The sequence below is a fragment of the Cervus canadensis genome, chromosome 1, assembly GCF_019320065.1.
Source record: "Cervus canadensis isolate Bull #8, Minnesota chromosome 1, ASM1932006v1, whole genome shotgun sequence".
Lineage (NCBI taxonomy): Eukaryota > Metazoa > Chordata > Mammalia > Artiodactyla > Cervidae > Cervus > Cervus canadensis.
This window is the reverse complement of record NC_057386.1, coordinates 16,401,714-16,421,665: the sequence shown is the minus strand read 5'-3', so window position 1 is coordinate 16,421,665 and position 19,952 is coordinate 16,401,714. Positions and strand designations below refer to the sequence as shown.

Below are 19,952 nucleotides of genomic sequence, written 5' to 3'. Positions count from 1 at the left end.
AGGAAGACAAATCTACTTATTTATGCAACACATTTTCTATTTCTACTTAACCATTTGATAATGTAATATCTGGATATAGTTCTAAATTCCCCAAACCTCTGTCATCAGGAATTTAAAAAATATTGTAGCTACCCAGGAGAGTTATCTTTATGAAGAACACAACTGTGCTATGCTGAAACTCAGCCTTAGTTCTCAGGGAGAAGCAACTATTTAGGTCTGAATTTCCATGCAATAAATAGCTACACAAGATTTTTTTTTAAACCAAAGAGCACAAATTGTCAGGTTAGTACAGCTTAAAAAACCCTTTCAGATATGAGCTACAAAATCAAACTACAAAACTTACCTAAAATTGTCTAAAATAACATGATAAGCTCTAAGTGAAATGATGAGCATGGAGGTGCTCTGTCCTTATTATCTTCTCAAAGCTTTTTGTTCTTCATTCTAACCAACTAAAAGCATCTCCTAAAGAGAGAATTAGTGTTCCTCCACAGAACCCCTCAGTAAGCACTCGCTGTTACAAGACTAAGTTGTGAACAGCACTAAAATAAATGCTTCATTCATCCACAAGCTTCTGAAAATACCACTACCTCATATTTGACTGGGCTTCCCTGGTGGCTCAGAGGTTCAAGCACCTGCCTGCAATGCGGGAGACCTGGGTTCGATCCCTGGGTCAGGAAGATCCCCCGGAGAAGGAAATGGCAACCCACTCCACTATCCTTGCCTGGAGAATCCCATGGAGGGAGCAACCTGGTGAGCTACAGTCCATGGGGTTGCAAGGGGTCGGACACGACTGAGTGACTTCACTTTCACTTTTCTTTTCAGTTTTCACAGGAACTTGCACATACTCTTTTGATCAAAACAACAGAAAACAAGGCATGCCATCAATCTATGTATGGTCTCTACTGTACAGATAAGGGAACTGATTAAGGAAGGTTATATGGCATAACCAAGGTCAAATAACTGGTCAAGTTGTACAGTCTTGACAATATAGCACTCTTTCCTCTTGAATCTGAAGTGCAAAGTTGACAAATATCACGGAAATTTGACAGGTCTAAGATTTCTACATCTAGATAATGTTTCTTCTTTTAAAAAGATGAAAGATCCAATCAACTAAGTAATGTATTGCTTCAAATTAGGATGACCTGGAAAAGCCACAATATTTGGATGCAAAAACATGATCCAACTGAAAATTAAATATGCTTAAAATGCAACAGAGAAGAAAACAATATATTTTGTACATATTTTAAAATTCTAAATTTGTTTTTAAAGAGAGGAAGGTGAAAATCATCAGCTGGTAAGATACTACATAATCACATTATCTCCTGCTTGACTAAATTAACAAATATTTCAAAATGTTTACAAAAAGCAAAATCCTGAGTCTGTATGGGAACAGGGGTAAAAGTAGTTGTTTCCCACATGAAGCAATATCCGGTAACAGAAGTCTGTACATATGGCAGTGTTTTCTCCAAGTCTGATGCAAGGATCACAAATGCTAGAATTACCTATGAGGCAAATCCCGGACAGAGAGGCCCAGGAACACATTCTTTTTTGTTGTTGTTGTTTGAAGTGCTGGAGTGACTCTAATGGACATAAAATTTAACAACTACCAGAGTACAAGCTGAGGGCAAGTTTGGGGTAACAATAACCTTGGCCTTGGTAGGTGTGTAACTTAATTATCTTCCTGGAGCCTGGTTTTTTCACTGCTACAATAGGAATGGTAGGGACACATCATCCCACCTCAGAAGAAAGTTCTAAAGCATTAAAGCTGGTTTATAGAAAGTACTTAGCGCATGGTTTTTATACACAGCAAGTGATAAATAGCAGTAACTGGTGAAAAACTTCATGTATTTACAAATATTTAACACTTTTGACATTAGCAAATAGTGTAACAAGTTTTATACATGGCTATGTCGTTACACTCCTTTTCTCACAACTCCCAAAGGAAAGCAGCATTCAAAAATGAGAGGCACTCACTTGATCTCCAGACAATTGGGGGGAGAGGGGAGCATGGTAAACAAACATCCTTTCCCCTGAACTTTTAAAGACAGTGGGAGAGTTTTGTCACATTTTAAGGATTAGAATGTAAACGTTAGACACAATTTGTTTTATGGTCACAAGTATGACTACCACCTTGTTAGACCTTGAGAAAAGCCCACTCCTAATCATAAAACAAGGAGGAAATATTTACCACAAGCAGGAAAAATTCATACTTCCCAAGATTACAGCTCTAAAGCATATTAACATAAGGTCTTTTTTAAAGAACGAAACATAACTTACAAATTATTCTCTCTCCTTCACTCTCTCCTTTTTCTACTAGGTCTGCTGCAATCTGGCCTTCATTTCATTTGTCATAAAGGCACAGAATTAGACCCTAGCCATAACGACAATGCTGAATAGGATTTCTGCCTCCATCTCTATAATCCAGGAGTTGGCAGACTCCTGTACAGGGCCAGATAGTAAAAATGTCAGACTTCGCAGAAAATAAAGTCTCTGTTTCAATTACTCAGTTCTGGCACTGTGTAACCAAAGCATCCATAGATGGATGAGCATGACTGTGTTCCAATAAAACTTTATTTATAAAAAACTAACCTCAAGCCACTACAAGCCAATTTGCTGACCCACATTAATCCAACCAACTAACATCAACTTCCACCACAGACCATGTGATTGATCAAGATGTCCCTTTTCTCACAAATATTCCTTGGCCTGATACACAAATGCTTCTGAATAGGTGTAATCTTCATTACCTGTAGTGGTATTTCCTTTCCCCCACCCTGTACTACAAACAAATTGATTTCCACCTTCCCTGATGTGGCTCCTTACACACCCCCCAATTCCAAGCTTTTGCTAATCCTGTATGCAGAATAATCGTCCTTTTGCTGTCTCTCTCTAGAACCCCTAACACCCCTCTTTGTTCTCCCCATCCCAAATCTAAATCCTATCTATCCTCCCAAATGTCCTCTTCCATGTACCAAGAAACTCTTCCTCAGCAGAACTTACATGGCACTTTATATCTGTTCTGACAATGACTGCTTTGTATCTTATACAACATGATTTATGTAATACCTTAGCTCTGCTAAGCCTGTGGATCTATTTACGACTCATGTGTGCACCTCCCATAGTACTGAATACTTTATACTCAACAAGTATTTAAGATTAAGAAATTATTACTATTTCAAGAAAATATCCCTACAATTAAAATCTTTCACATAACACAGTATTCTTAAGGTAATACACCTAAGGCCCTCTTGTTCTCTATTAATAAAGAAAAATTCACGACACTGGCTCAACAGATCATGCCTTCAAAAATCACCCTCAATCTCATTACTCAGAAGGCAGCACGATAAAGCGCAAAGAGTCAAAAAGGCCTGGGTTCAAATCCTGGTTCTGCCACTGTCATGGAGTCTGTTTCTTCCTTTGTAACACACAGGCATACCTCATTTTACTGACTTTCACAGATTTTATGTTTTTACAAACTGAAAGTCCTGTGGCAACCCTGAGCTGACATTTTACCAGTTCATTTATCCACTTGTGTTTCTGAGTCACATTTTGCTAATTCCCACAATCCTTCAAACTTTTCATTACTTATGCATTTTTAATGGTGATCTATAATCAGTGATCTTTGATGCTACTATTGCAAAAAAGACTACAATTTCCTAAAGGCTTAGATTATGGTTAACATTTTTTAACAATAAAGTATTTTTCAATTAAAGTATGTACATTTTTAGGCAAAATGCTATTGCACATCTAATAGACTACAATAGCATACACTTTTATGTGCAATAGGAAAACAAAAAACTCATGTGACTCACTTTACTGTGATATTCACTTGATTGCAGTGGTCTGGAACCAAACCTGAAATATCTCAGCGGGACTCCGTACCTACCTAAGGGACTGGGAACGACCATGAGCACATAGCAGGCACCCAGTAAATGAATATGCGTTAGAACTTTCATGCAAATTTACGAACACTTGTCTAAGTTGACTGCAAGGTCCCTTGTAGTCAGTCAGCAAAAACTGTTTATCATCATCTGTGCTGAGCAATATGAATATAAAGAAGACATGGATGGTCCCTTATCAAAAAAATTCAGCCTGGCTGAGATTCTTTTCCAGAAAAGTAGCACAACGCATTGAGTGCTAACCTTCCACTGAATTCAAAATAACTGAAAGCGGAAGATTATTTCGAAATTATTTTAGGCATGAAGTTAAACGTTAACAACAGTGTTATAATCAGGTTAAGTTCCCGTCAAATTGAGATTACAACGTCAAGCTTCCTACAAGGGCCTACAAGGGTTTCTGATTTCATCTCCTGACACTTATTCTACACCTGGATGACCACATGTGCTCCTGCCACCTGGCTTTCCTACTTAAAATTCAACAAGCCTAGCTCAGTCCCACCTTGGGGGCCTTTGTGCTTGTTCTTCTCTGGGAACGCTATTCTTCAAGATCTTCACAGAATTTCCTCTCTCACTTCATTTAGATCTCAGAGATGCCTTCCCCACCACTCTATTTAAAATAACCACCTCCCTCAGCCAACTATCACTTTCAATCTCCCTATGCTGCTGTATTTCTCACTTTAGCAACAGTGACCTTGGATCATTTACTCATCATCTTCCTCCCACATTAGGATAAAATCTCATGGAAACAGCAATTTTATATTGGCAGCTGTATCCTGAGCAACTACAAGAGAGCCTGGAAAATCCTGAGTACCTGATATACATTTGTTATTTGTTAAATGAATGACATGTTTACGAGTGATGAAGAATATTCCGTCATCATTACAAATTACCTAACTTCTTACATTCAACTGGTTCCAATTAAATCTAGCAAGTAAAGGCTACTTCTAGGACAGGGGTTCTTAATTTGAGGCTTCCAGAAGTCATTATACCCATTTTTCTGGAAATAACGTCTATAGTTGTTGTGTGTTTTTTTTTAAGGGTCCCTAAATCACAAAAACATCCTAGAAGCAGAGACTCACAACTTTGGTTACTCCATGTAATCTCCTGGAGAATTCCGAAAATACAGATGCCTAGATTTCATCCTAGAGATTGTTTTACTTGGTCTGGAATACAATCTTAGCATCAGGATTTTTTTTTGTTTTCGTTACCCAGATGATTATAGTATATAGCTAAAGTTGAGAATCATACCCACCTTGGAAGGAAAAGATGTTAAATGGATTGGATTTCTTAAAAATCACTTATACATGGAAGGAAATAAAATTTAAAAGCCAAGAATTCTGAAAAAATTAGCACTTTTTGGCAAACAGACCAATATACAAGTGCCTAAGTAATCCTACAGACAAACATTTTAAAGATCACATGCCTACCTCTAGTGCTCGCTTCGGCAGCACATATACTAAAACTGGAACGATACAGAGAAGATTAGCAAGGCCCCTGCACAAGGATGACACGCAAATTCGTGAAGCGTTCCGTATTTTTTTAGAAAGATGGTAACGATAACCCTATATGCAAGACAGAAAAAGAGACACAGATGTATAGAACAGACTTTTGGACTCTATGGGAGAAGGTGAGGGTGGGATGATCTGAGAGAAGAGCATCAAAACATGTATATTATCAGTGTGAAACAGATCGCCAGTCCAGGTTGAATGCGTAAGACAAGTGCTCGGGGCTGGTGCACTGGGATGACCCAGAGGGATGGGACGGGGAGGGAGGTGGGAGGGGGCTTCAGAATGGGGAACACATGTAAATCCACGGCTGATTCATGTCAATGTATGGCAAAAACCACTAGAGTACTGTAAAGTAATTAGCCTCCAACTAATAAAAATAATTGGGGGGAAAAAAAAATAGTACTCACACTGCACCAATAAAAAATAAATAAATAAAGATTATATGTCTACCTCTACTTAAATACTCATCTGATACTGGCATTTTAGAACTTACTCCCAGATCACGATCATTTTTCATTTAAAACACTCCCATTTCATACAAAAGTTCACTTGTTAATAATTTACTAGATTACAAAATCTAAACACATCAAGAGAACAAAATACTCTTCAAAGACCAATCAAGGACTACATCACAACTATGAAGTCTTTTGTAGTTCTATTGCTAAAAACTTCCTAGAAGCAATGTATGTCACCAATTAAAATCCTCAGCCTCAACTATTATACAGGATGACAGAGGGTTTAAGTGAAACTAATACTGACAACACACACAAAAGGAGAAAGAGAGAGGGGGGATTTCAGAAATTTATTTAGATCATGCCAAAAAGGATTTGAAAAGAGCAGGTGTCAGAGTGACACAGGTGGTAGGTCTTTTTTTTTTTTTAAAGTCCAGCAAGCAAACATCATGTAATGAGCCAATTCATGTTACCAAACTAGAGTATCATCAGTTATTGGTTTTTACATCCTCACCCAAGTAGCCCCCTTTCAAAAAGTGATTGGCAGGGTAAGAGACCAAAGCAGCAAAATGCTAAATATTTGTTGAAAAACAAAAACAAACTAAATCCAGAGACACTAAAGTCCCCTGTGATAAATCACTTTTAAACGTTAGGATACTTAGAACCTCTAAGGAACTCATTCCACCCACCTATCTGTCTGGACTCTGGACTGTGGGGAGACATCTGCTGACACCGGAGAACAGGCCATCAGCCTGCCTGACACAGAACAGCAGGAACTTCAAGCAAGTTTTTAAAACCACAGGAGCTTTGGGAAAGAAAGTTGGACTCCTAACTGTGAAGTCTTCCTGGCTTACTTCTTGGTCATACTGCAATTTTATCCTAAGCATTACTCACCTTCCTTGTCAAGTAAGTGAAGTAAATTTAATGAGAAAGTTCAAACAAAGAGACACATGCAGGCACACAACTCGCCAACCCATTTTAGTCGAGACTGGAGAGAGATGGAGCTTGAAATGCATAAGAAACATGAATAAATGTAAAGCTATCAGACATGGAAAGTTCCTCTTTAAATTTCTTTTCTACAAAGACAGGCACAGGGACAGCTTTAGTTTGCAATGTCATTTTACCCTACGTAAAATAGTGTTCTCTTATTAACTTTCTCTTTTATCATGAGCCTATGCAAATAAATGTTCTGGGATTAACAAGCAAATAGATAAATGAAGCCACAGAAACACATTCCCAAAATTTGGGCTGGAAATGAAACAATGCAGCACAGTATATGAACTGAACTCCACTGGCTGTTTACAAAAAGTTTTCATGTACACTAGTCTCACTTGACAGGGAAAGAACACCAGTAATAGAGGACAAGACTATATGAAAAGGCTATCTGGAAACACAGGAGTTGAAGAACTCATGAAACATCAAGAGACCAGGTTGTTTATTCAGTAGTAGGTTAGGAACCCAGAAAGCTTGCAATCCACTCACTCCTCTTAATACTAATACAAGAATAAAGAAAAAAGAAAATTATCAGTACTAAGGGGAGAGAGAAGCTAAGAAAATTGGATCCAAAAGGAGCTGTAAGGTGGGGAGAAACCCAGCCCCAGGAGTTATTTGCCCAAGTCAGCAAAGGTCAGAGAACAAAAAAGGCTGACCAGTAAAACAGAATATTTCATGAACTTCAACATCAGATACCTCAACAGGCAAAGGTTTTAAAGAGAGAACTCTCCTCTTTAGCAACTGCTTCAAGTGCCATGTTTATCTTACAGCCAGATATTACTGCATCATCTGTGTCCCCTCTAAATCAGATGCAGCATTTTGAAATCAGCCCCAATACCCTTAACTCAACTCTGAAGTAGAGGGGAATGAGCCTAACTGGACAAAAGGATATCCTGTTGTTGTTGCTTTTTTTTTGAGGGGGGAGGAAGGTATAAAATAGTGAAGAGGAAGAGAAAAGTAGGAAATAAACAGGGGTGGGGGGGACTGAAAGAACAAAGTGATGGTTCACAGTCTACCTCAACTTAACTGAGAAAGTCTGACTGGCATAATAATATCCATGTTTGAATCAAAGGCAACTGGAAATGGGGGAGGGGAACTAACTGATTCTGATTCTGATTCTTAGGTACACATTCCTCCTGACCTTAGAGAATTTCTCCTTTAAAGGTACAGTCTGACTCATCAATGTCCATCTTCATTGCAAAACCTTAAACACTACCCAAATACAGATAAAGTATATTCTTTTCTTAGGGCTGGTGACAAAGAAATATGAGGGTGGGATGAGGGAAAGGAATAAATGGTAAGGGAAGGAATCAGTAGAACTTAAATATTATATGGTTTATAAGATGCCTTCTCAAGATTTAATCTCAATTTTAGTTTTTTCACTGGTAAGCAGACACAACTGGAGAGCATTACACAAAGTGAAACAAAGGGCGTTCTTCACACTCAGGAAGGACATTAGAGCCCTTTCCTCTCCAAAGAAACATAGGAAGACTAACCCAGAGGCTCTCCGCCAAGGGTGATTCTACACCCCCGGGACACCTGCGGCAATGTCTGGAGACATATTTGGCCGTCACAGCTGGTGGGGAGAGCGCTATTGGCTTTTGGTAGGTAGAGACCAGAGATGCTGTTAAACATCCTATAATGGACAGGGCAGCCCCTCACAACAAAGCAATAGGGCGAATGATGGAAACACCTAAACATTCATTTCTGGAAAAACCACACAAATAGGAGGGAAAGAGAGTCTGTAGTTCCTACAGTCTGTAAAAAGCCTAAGGCAGTTTAAAAACAATCCTATCTTATGCCAGCTATTACTCAAAGCACAAATGTCAGGGGAAAGAAAAAACACGTAAATGCCAGAAAAATCTTGTGTCTTCTCAAGTATTTAAAAATATAGGTAAAGTATCATTGAGAACCTATTATATTCATTTTTCTAAATAACAATAGTAACAGCCAAGCTTGATGTTCAACTGGAACACTCATTTATATCAATGAGAGCAGACTAAAGAGACACAACTCTTTTAGAAAGTGAGGGGGGCGGGGGCAGGGGACTATCCATCTAAATGATATCCTTTGATCCCAGAACCCAATTTAAAAGAAAGAACACAATGTACAAAAGGACTCGCTACACAGAAAAACCCACAACAGTGTTCGACAATGGATACACACTCAAAACCTAAAATCAGTACTGCTATTTATGTGCCAGGCACTGAAATAGGACATAAGATAGAGGAAATAATGTATGTAAAAAGCCCAAGAAAAACCCCATTAGCTAAGTGTTATTTTAATAAGTTTTACGATACAGAAGAAACTAAGGTGCAACAATCACAGGGCTAGCAGTCAGAAACACTAAAGCTCTCTAAAGCTTCCTTCACCCACAGTGCAACGCTGAATGCAATGAGTAACTGAGGTAAATAAAACTTTGATGGAGAGGTATGAATCTAGTAAAAATAATCATGACTACTTATTTATTTCCAGAAGTTTATATTAAACTCAAACTAACACATACTTTTCAAATACCCATAAAAGGATTAACAGCGGACCCGGTAATGGGTCTCAAATTCAAAAATCAGAAAGCACATAGGCCACATTCTGTAACACAATGCAACAAAACTAGAAATAAAAAAAAAAATTTTAAGGGCTGCGTTAAAAAAAAAAAAAAAAGACTGGAAAATTGAACACATCTTTCTAAATAATTACACTGAAGAGAAACTAAAATTGCTCTATTTTACAAAATAATAATAAAGCTGTGACAAACCAAACTCTTAGAATTTAGCCAAAGAACTCAGAGAAAATGTTAGAGACGTAAATGCTAATTTAAGAAAATAAGGCAGAATGAAAATAAATGACCTAAAATTTGAACTTTTTTAAGAATCCAAAGAAGTGAATATAAAAACAAAAGTGAGGAAATAGAAGAGCTTACTGATAAACCAGAAAAGTGGAGGCAAAAAGAAGAAAAAAAAATAGATCCGAGTTAAAGCAATACAAACAATAATCTATGGGAAGATTTTAAGACATTACTAGGCAGAATTTCATACTAACAAATTTTGAAATTTAGGCAAAATGAGTGATTTTCAGGGAAAATGTACAGCTAAAATTTGGTCTTGAAAGAGATTAAAAACCTTAAATGAACAACCACAGAAGAAATTTAAAATATAAGCAAAGACCTATCCCTAAGTATAACAACAACTAATTCAAGATATTGAACAGTCAAGTTCTATCAAAAAATATCAGTGAGTGAACAGATCATCCTTGTCAAAGGATTTGACAGCATCAAAAAGTGAACTATTGGTCATTCCAAGTCAAAAACGTGAAGAGAAAGCAAGTCCCCTCTGCGTGCAAACAAACGAACCATAATAATGAATCCCATTTGACATATGCTAAAATAATAATCCAGGTCATCCAGATAGTCAATAACTGATAATATTTGGCCTCAGAACATTCCCCACTGGAATATATACTCAAGAGACAGCATAGATTTTTGTCTTTTTTGCTCACTGCTCTATCTCAGGGCTTTGAAGAGCCCCTAGCAAATACTAGGCACACAATAAAAATTTGCTAAATGAATTCAAGGGTCAATCAACATCAGGAAATCATTTGAAAGCTCTAAAAAAAAAAAAAAAAAAATATATATATATATATATATATATATATATATAAAACTACCGCCACAGATACTAAAGAGGCATTGGTAGTATTTAATAGTTGTAACAAAGATTCTTATTGCATTAGAAATGAAAAGAACTAACCTAACAAAAGAGAATTATCACAAACCCACAGCACAAATCACAGACACTCAATGACAAAACATAACTTCCCTAAAAATAAAGTCGGGACCCAGATAAAAACGTCCCCATACCTCCGGTACTATCCAACCATGTACTGGAGGGGTCTAGTTTATGCAACTGGACAAGAAAAAGAAACACAAAACAATTGAGAAAGAGAAAACAAAAATGTCATCATCAAGCTTCTAAGTGACTACCCACCTAGTAAAATCAAATGGAAAGAATTGAAAGAATTGCTAAAAGGAGTAATTCTGTAAGGTAACCAAACAAAATCAACATATATAAAGAGTGTGCCCACCTAACCCACAAGAAATAAGTTCACGCTTAATAGTGCTCAAGTCTGTAAAATACATAGAAATAAACACAACTGAAAATATGCAAGGCCTACAAAAAGCAAAGTACAAATTTTACTCTAGACATAAAGTACTTCACAGAGAAAAATACCACAACTTTAGGAGACTTAATGTTGCCAAGATGTCATATCTCCAAATTAATATACAGTCACAATCCACCTGGCAACATGATTTAAAGGAAGTTGATAAGCTGATGTAAAATCCATATGGAAGAAGATAATAAACATGGATAGTGCCCTCACAAATACATGTATATAATTTGTGTGGTTATTCCATCATATATCTAAACCTATGGGAAATAATGTATATTATAGACAGTACGCAGAGTAACACTGCTTCACGTAAACCTTTGGTAATTCAGTGTGATACTAATGCAGGTACTGACACCGAATAGATAAAACAGAAGACAAGACGCTAACAGACATCCATGTGAACTTAGTTTACAATCACAGCAGAATTTCTAAAAAATGGTTTATCCAATACAATGGTTAGGGACAACTGGTTATGCACGGTGGGGCTGGGAGTGGTGGCGGTAAAGGGTTCAAGTCTCACTTCAAACCATACGCAGAAGAGAGCTGCAGAGACAACAGACTGGCGGCCGCCAGAGGCAGGTGTGGGGTTTAAGTAAACTGGACAAAGGGAACCAAAAGGTACAAGTTTCTAGTTATAAAATAAGTTATGGGGGTGTAATGTACAGCACTGGCAACTACAGTTATTAATCCTGTATTACACATTTGAAAATTGCTAAGACAGTAAATCTTAAAAGTTCTCATTACAAGGAAAGAAACTCTGTAACTATGGAGATAGATGTTAACCAGACTTACTGTGGTGACCATTTCACAACACCTATAAATTGAATCATGTTCTACACCTGAAACTATATAATGTATATCAGTGCACACATGGACTGTGGCCCACCAGGCTCCTCTGTCCATGGAATTTTCCAGGCAAGAGTATCAGAGTGGGTTGCCCTTTCTTCCTCCAGGGGATCTTCCTGACCAGGGAGCAGAGCCGCGTCCCTGTGTCTCCTGCACTGGCAGGCATATTGTTTACCACTGCACCACCTGCCTTAATTTTAAATTTTTAATAAAAAAAACTTTAAGAGATAAACTTAAAAGCTAAACACAAACGCTCCTCTTAGGGAAACTCTTCTCCAACAAAAGACCTTTCACTCTGAATAATTTCATTTGATTTCTTTCCCTCCCGAAACACTGACACTCTCTTCTTGCCTCTGTGAGTTACATCAATATTCTGCCAATTTTCAAGGGTTAAAATCCAGTCACTTCATCAAGTTTCCTAAAGTGTTTAATCAGTGAAGTATGTTAGATTTGGAGTAAGAGCTCTAGCAGAACCCTGACTCTTATCCTAATAATCTTTAGCACAGTCACTTGACCTCTTTTTCCCTAGGTATCTTATTTGTAACTAACAAATCTGTGCTTCTCTCCAAAGTCTCTATTTCATTAATCTTGCATCTGGACCTTTCTTTTCATTCTATGTTCATAACCCTGGTTCAAAAGACTTACTTACAGCTAGGCTAATGGCTTTTAAGTCTTGCCCTATCCTACACCTCCAATCCACCCAGTCCACATCCACTCTCAAAGACACCTTTATGAGAGCATTTTAATCATGCCTTTCATTCTACACTAGTGATTCGCCACTGTTTTTAGGATAAAATCAAAACGTACTGGTTTGGTATTCAAAAGCAATGCGACCCCAACTGTCTCTTCCAACCTCATGTTCTGCTTCGAACCTTTTATCTCTGGTAGACAGCTCTCCTCCTTGTTACCCAACACGACTTCCTCCATCTGAGGCTCCTCATCCTCGAACCTGAAACCTCCTATTTCCTCTTGGAAACCTAAGTGCCCATTCTTGATCCAAACTAAAATTTCATTTCTTCTCAGGTCTTCTGAGAAGACCTTGCTTATTCTAAGCCCAGAGTAATCTCCCCTCTTCCCTACCTTTTAGCATTCAGCGGCAGTTCCATGCATCTAGTCCTGAGCAAACACTGTGTGATTCTAACACTTCCTCTTCTACTTGAATATGGGAGGGTGGGGGCAGTCGGTCACATAAGTTATTTCTTGAAGACAGGAACCAAGTTCCCAATTCTACTTCAGTTCTTTCACCATTCCTTATTCTTCTATCAGAGAAGTATTTCCTTGCCCTTTGGGGGTAAGGTTTATCTTGATGATACACAATATTGAAAGGCTAGTCTCCAAATAACTAAAAGTTAACTTGAGATTTTTTTATATTTAATTATCCTTTGCTCAGAGAATTCTGGTTCTCCTCTTCTGGAACTGCCACAGGGACACTTAGGACACTTCTGTTGTTGAGATGACTGACATAACTTAGTTTCTACTCAGATGATCAACTCTGGTAACTCCTCTGATCACTACTGAAGGACTCTCTTAAAGGACTATAAACTATATAGCTCCTTGAAGGCTGGCCTACTATGAAACATCCAAGGGCAGTACTATTTTTTATCGTTCCATTAAGTTTGTCAGCCAATCTTACTGTTCATGGATGAAATTAAGGAAATTTATCTCATCTGGGAAGGTCATCACAGTATTTAGGGAAAACCATGGAATTATAGACAATCTAACATTGCTGCAGACATTAATGCCTCCCACCCCTAATAAAATGTGAAACCAAGTAATTATATATCATGTAACCATCTTGAATGCACACGTCTCAACTCTTGGGTCTGAGACCTACTTATTATCAAGTTATCAGTAAGAGCAAATCAAGAGAATTTTCATTTGAGAGGACAATCAGCTCACCAAACTTTCTGCAAATACAAAGTTAGCCTTTCCACTTAAACTTCCAAGTCAAATTATTTCTGTGAATGCTTGAATGTATTTGCATAAAAGGTCAATTTCAAATAAAGCTGGGTAGAAGCAAATTGAGTCTGAAGCAAGCCTCATTCTGTTTTCATTTTTACAAAGAGAAGATTGGCCTGTCTTCAGCCTTGTGAATAAAGATCTTACAAAATTCACTAGACATAGGGTGTGTTCAAAGAATATTTGCTGGAAAAATATGCTGGGGAAGTGCCAATTTAAAAAGAAAAACATTTTCACCCAGTTGGAAATCTAGAGAAACGGGTTACAGCATCTCAGCTGAAAACTCTCAAGATCTGAAGAAAAATATTATTTAGAAAAATCCCAGATCTTTTCATTCTAAGTAAAAGTCTACGAAAAGCAACTAATCAATGAAGGATTCAACTATTTTTAATTTTACGCATCTAAAGAACAGTAATTGAAATTCTGCCTGTGATATGTGGCCGTGTGAAAAGGCAACAAGTCTCCCATCTCTTCTATATAAACAAATTTTACAATCTGTAATAGTTTTTAAACAATTGTTACTGAGAAAGAAACAGGGACAAAAGAACTTTTTATTGTTTTATTTTAGGGGAAGAGAGATCGATGTTTTTCATTAGGCATATTTCTCTTCAAAGCGTACACTCCAAAAACAGCTGAAGTGAAAAGCACGCCCTCCTGGTAAAGGCCCTTTGTCTTCCTTCTCACTGTACACCCCATCCTCAGGGTCTATACTTTGTACACTCACTTTCACATTTCCTCACTGCCACAAACAGAACACAGGCACAAACACAGTATGAAACAGCTACACACAGGTGCACACACTGGTGACAGGTTGCCTCATGACAGAAACAAGTGCGCAGACTATTGTAGCTCCCCATGGGCCCTCTGATGGGACCCAGTCTGGGGACTCCCTAAGGAAACGCAGGCTACACAGAGGGTTGCCTGGACGGTCAACATAACCTCAGAAAACAGGACGGTCCAGCTAACAGTGATAAAGGCCTTTCCCATCCCTGCCTGGGTCTCATTACAAAACAAAAAGGAACATTTTTCAAAAACGTATAATGGAGATTTTACATGTGAGGACCTTAAGCCAAGAAGATTAAAAGACAAAACTAAAACTAACAATTCTCATACTAGTCCAAAATTCTCTCTACTGTGTCATTCCCTCTTTAGTACTAACCCCACAAATGCTGACTCCCAGTTCACCCTCCAGGTTGTCTGGTGATAATCAAATAAAAAATCAAATGTTAATGATAAACCTTATACTCAGACACGGAAATGACAAATTTTGTATAAGTGGGCTGAAAACCAATCAGGATATTCTTCAATTACTACTTCATACCTTTTAAGTTCTTACAGTAGCCAAATTTACCAGAGACTTCTTGAGGAAAACACTTTCATAAACCCTAGGTACATGCTTACAATTCAACTATCAGTTGTAAGCATAGGGAAGACTAAGGGAAAAAGAACATAAAATACCTTCATATCTTAAAAGATTTATTTTTCCAGCAACTGGGGAAAAATAAGAGGATTTTTCCACATTAGTGAAAACATAAATCATCCCTATAAAATAATCAAAAATGTTTACTTTACCCTTTGATGGGAAAAAGTTGTGAAACAGGCACTTCCCTAGGTTATTTATGATAGTAGAGGGAAACTATCTAACCTCCCCATCATCCCTAACGGGCAATGCCATGTCCATCAGTGTAATATGCTGTCAGAGAGGCTTCTGAAGAGCTACGTCCCTTCAGGTTTCTCCGTTTCTTCCAACAATCACCTTTCTGCTCCAGCCAAATCAGTTCCAGGATAAAAATTCAACAGTAAGGGAGCAGTAAGGAAGAACTAGCTTTTATCATCTCCATGAGCTCAAGCAAATTATTCATCATATCTTTAGTCTTGGTCTCAACTTAAAATGAGGGTGTCACGTTCATCATCATCATATTATTATTTACCAAATGCAAACCACCTAGCAGAACAAAGGTGTGATCAATACATATTAATTCTCTTGTTTCCTTCCTTTTCTTTTTCTAGACACATCACGCGGCTTGTGGGATCTTACTTCCCTAACCAGGGACTGAACACAGGCCACTGCAGTGAGAGCACCTAGTCCTAACCACTGGACAACCAAAAAAAACAAAACACACTCCAGCCACTTCCTAGATGATGCCCCACCCAAAGCACCCAACTCCTAGTCCACAAAAGAAATGAGTAACAGGATTGCAGGTTAAGAGAGATATTTGGTATGCCTTTCCTCAAAATACACCATCAAATTACTTAATATCACTTAAGTTTCTTGAATATAAAGTGCCATATTTTACATGATGTTTGGTAAATCTCTTTTCATCAATGAAATCCAAAGGACAATTTGTTTTGTTCATGCCCAGGCTGTGGGTAAACAGCCTAGATTAATATAGTCAGCCCTCTTTAACTGTGGGTTTCCCACCTAAGGTTGATTGAATCTGCAGGTACGGAGGGCTGACTGTACTAGATCATTTTATATAAGGGACCTGAGCACCCTCAGGGTTTTGGTATCTGCAGGGCTCCTGGAATCAACCCCCTGGGGACACTGAGGGACAACTGTATCCTGATTTCTTATCAGCTATGTGACATTAAGCAAGTTACTTAAACTTTTCATTCTTCAGTACGAGTCTGTATAACTAAGATAATATCACTGTGAGGACTAAATACATTAATGCATGTAAAGAACTTTTAACATTACCTACCTCAAAGCATTCCACAAATGTAGATTATTATTTTTTTCCCCTATCAATGTATCTCAAACTATGCTGTCTGATTAGGCAAAGTTGGTTTAAAAAGTCCCCCAGCTCAACCAAATCACTTCAGTCAAAATCTTCCTGGGGTCTGGGTTTCAGATTAGTTTAATCCCAACAGCCCTCAACTCCATCTCCTTCCGTTGGTATCTCACCAGGATGCTTCTCTCAAGCACCACGAGAATGAACAGTCAAGAGGGACTGAGGGTGAACAAGAAAATGGTCACACACACAAAAGCCATCATTCAGTTCCCCGGTTCACACCCTTTATCCTACTAAAACATTGAGAAAATGATTTAAAACAGAACTGAACCCTTCTTCCTGGTTGCCACTCCTCAGTGTCCACTTCCCACCCCCCTCAACATAATATTCTCCACAAATCCTCTTACCTGAGTAATGAATATAATCTATATGGTTGCTACACTGCTACTAACTAGGTTGCCAGAGTAACCCACAGCATTTACAATTTAACAACAATTTTTCAGCATATTCTGTTTGCAGAATAGACTTGCCAGATATTTTTATTGCTAGATTGAAAGTGATTTCAAAGCAACCTTGTTTACCACTTTGGTACAGAACTTTTCATAAAAGTTATATCTGTACCAAATATAAACACAAATGTAAAATACAAAATATATAAAAATATAAAATCAAACCGTTGGGGGGACTACCCTGGTGGTCCAGTGGTTAAGACTCTGAGCTTCCAATGCAGGGGGTGCAGGTTCAATCCCTGATCAGGGAACTAGTATCCCACGTCTCAAGGCATGACCAAAAATATGTTTTAAAAAAATTATTCCTACAGGGACGTCCCTTAAAGTCCAGTAGTTAAGACTCCACATGCTCTCATTACAGGGGGCACAGGTTCGATCCCTGGTCGGGGAGTTAAAATCCAGCATGCCATACAGAGAGGCCAAAAAATAAAAATAAAAAATAAAATCAAATAGGTTTCCAAATTGATGGGTGGGCCAATCCTAATAAAGTATTTTTAAAAATGCTCCAAAAGAGGGCCCCACCCAGAAAAAAAAAAAAAAAATCAAATAGGTTAAAGGTACTACAAAGCCTTAATTAATGAGAATCAAAATTATTAAGACTTACTCTTTGTATTTGTTATATACTGAATCTCTTGGTTCAAACAGCATAATTTTTCCAGATATGAAATGGAAAACAGGAAAAAGACAATGAACTGGAGTCATAAAAGGAGATGACCTTAGGCATGGATTTCTGCCTAGCCTGGAAAATATCGAAGTCCCTTGGTATGCCAGGACAACTGGTTCCAGACACCTCTCCCCATCCCTTACGAAAATCTTCAGATGCTTAAGTCTGCAGATACAAAATGGGGTAGTATTTGCATATAACCTATGTACACTGTTCTGTATACTTTAAATCATCTCTAGATTACTTAAAATACCTAACACAATGTTAATGCTATATAAAGTTGCCAGAGAAGTGCAAATTAAAATCCTGCTTTAAAAATAAAACAAAATAAAATACTGCTTTTTCTAAGTTTCTGCAATTTTTCCCCACAAATGTCTTCAGTTGGTTGAACCCATCAATGTGGAACCTGCAGATCCAGAGGGCTGACTGTAACTTAATCCATGTTGGTCTTTGCTCAGGGAGAGGATAGAGAAACTAATTAAAGTACTATTCATTTGAAATATAACGTGACTCCCAAGCTTTTTCTCTTCTAGTAAAACAATTTTACCTAACTGATGGAATTTAACAAGATGCTCTGCAAATGACACTGAAACCTCTGGGTATGCCCAACAGCCAAAATGTTCAAATAAAAATTAGTAAAGGTGCACCGCCATTTAGTAACATCCTCCCATCTGCTCCTTCTCCATCCCAACAGCGCCATCCGATCCAGTCACACCTGTCAAAAATCTAGGAATCACTCATAATAACTTTCGCGCACTCAACACCCATTCATCGCATCCGGTCAGTCACAAGTCCTAGTCACCCTACCGCCAAACTATGCAGTGCTCTCATTCTTCCCTCCAAAGGCTGAGTTCCCACTGTCTCACCGAGCTTACCACAACAGTCTACTTCCCAAAGTCCACATCCACTCTCCTCTTACAAAGAGTAACAGGGAATCTTAAAAAAAACAAAACCCAATGATAAATAGAGTGTCAACGGTGTCACAATAGAATTTTAAACTAGAGATCACCTATAAGCCTACCTGTATGACCAAGCCTCTAGCAACCTCTCTGGTTTCATTTCTCATTACTCTCCTCACACTTTGCACCATTTTCAAAGGTAGCAAGCACCCCCCATTCCCAAAGCCTTAGCACAGGCTGTTTTCTCTCTCTGTTACACATCTCCTCTCCTCTTCACCACCAATTCCTTGTCATCATTCAAGTCTCAAGTTACATGCAACTTGACTTCAAGATACTTGTTAGGACATCCCCACCCATCTTAGATGTTCCTAATATGCACCATCTCAGCACTCCAAACTTTGCTTCTATGGCACCCACAACCATTATAAATATGCCATTAACTATATGATCACTTGCTTAAGTATTTAATTAATCGCTCTTTCTAACCAGTTTACCCACGAGGACAGGGCAGCGATTGTGTTTCTCTTACTCACCACTATATATCCCTAGGACCTCAGCACAGAGTAGGTGTTCAGTACCTCTAATAAACAAATTAATCAATTCCCAAAGTCTCCAAGGTAAGGCTTCAAGGCCTCTCTGCATAGCTCAGTCCCTCCTTCTCTGTTTATATAGGACTGCTTGGAAAGCCATTTCCTGATTTTTAACAGTTGCTGGAACTTATAAGGTATACAGAAGCCTTCATTTTTAAGACCCTAGTAAAGAACTTGGATCCTCATGAACTATAAGGGTTATTCTACAAGTTGTGTTCTCATAGTCAGTTACCCAAGCTTGAAACTTCAATTATCTATGATGATCCCTCCCTGTTTTACCCATACAGCCTTTGTTACTAATCCCATTAAATCCATTTCTGCACCATCCTCTGGAATCTTCACTTTTCCTTTTTACACTACAATTATCACACTTAACTTGTACTGCTGCTGCTAAGTCGCTTCAGTCGTGTCCGACTCTGTGCGACCCCATAGACGGCAGCCCACTAGGCTCCACCGTCCCTGGGATTCTCCAGGCAAGAACACTGGAGTGGCTGCCATTTCCCTCTCCAATGCATGAAAGCAAAAAGTGAGAGTGAAGTTGCTCAGTCGTGTCCGACTCTTCACATCCCCGTGGACTGCAGCCCACCAGGCTCCTCCGTCCATAGAATTTTCCAGGCAAGAGTACTGGAGTGGGTTGCCACTGCCTTCTCCGTAACCTGTACTACTAGATCTCTAAAATGTCTCCACTCTAGCCACCAAAAAGCCCTTAGCCACTCAGCCTCTGTCCTCTCTGA

The 19,952-nt window shown here is 38.3% G+C and overlaps 1 protein-coding gene and 1 non-coding gene across 5 annotated transcripts in view; one reads left to right on the top strand and one right to left on the bottom strand.

Moving 5' to 3' along the window:
- KANSL1 (KAT8 regulatory NSL complex subunit 1) overlaps nt 1-19,952 on the bottom strand; it is a 173,093-nt gene that overhangs the window by 102,531 nt on the left and 50,610 nt on the right. The window lies entirely within an intron of this gene.
- LOC122424997 lies at nt 5,332-5,438 on the top strand. Its single transcript, XR_006264643.1, has one exon. It is a non-coding gene; the product is annotated as a U6 spliceosomal RNA (small nuclear RNA).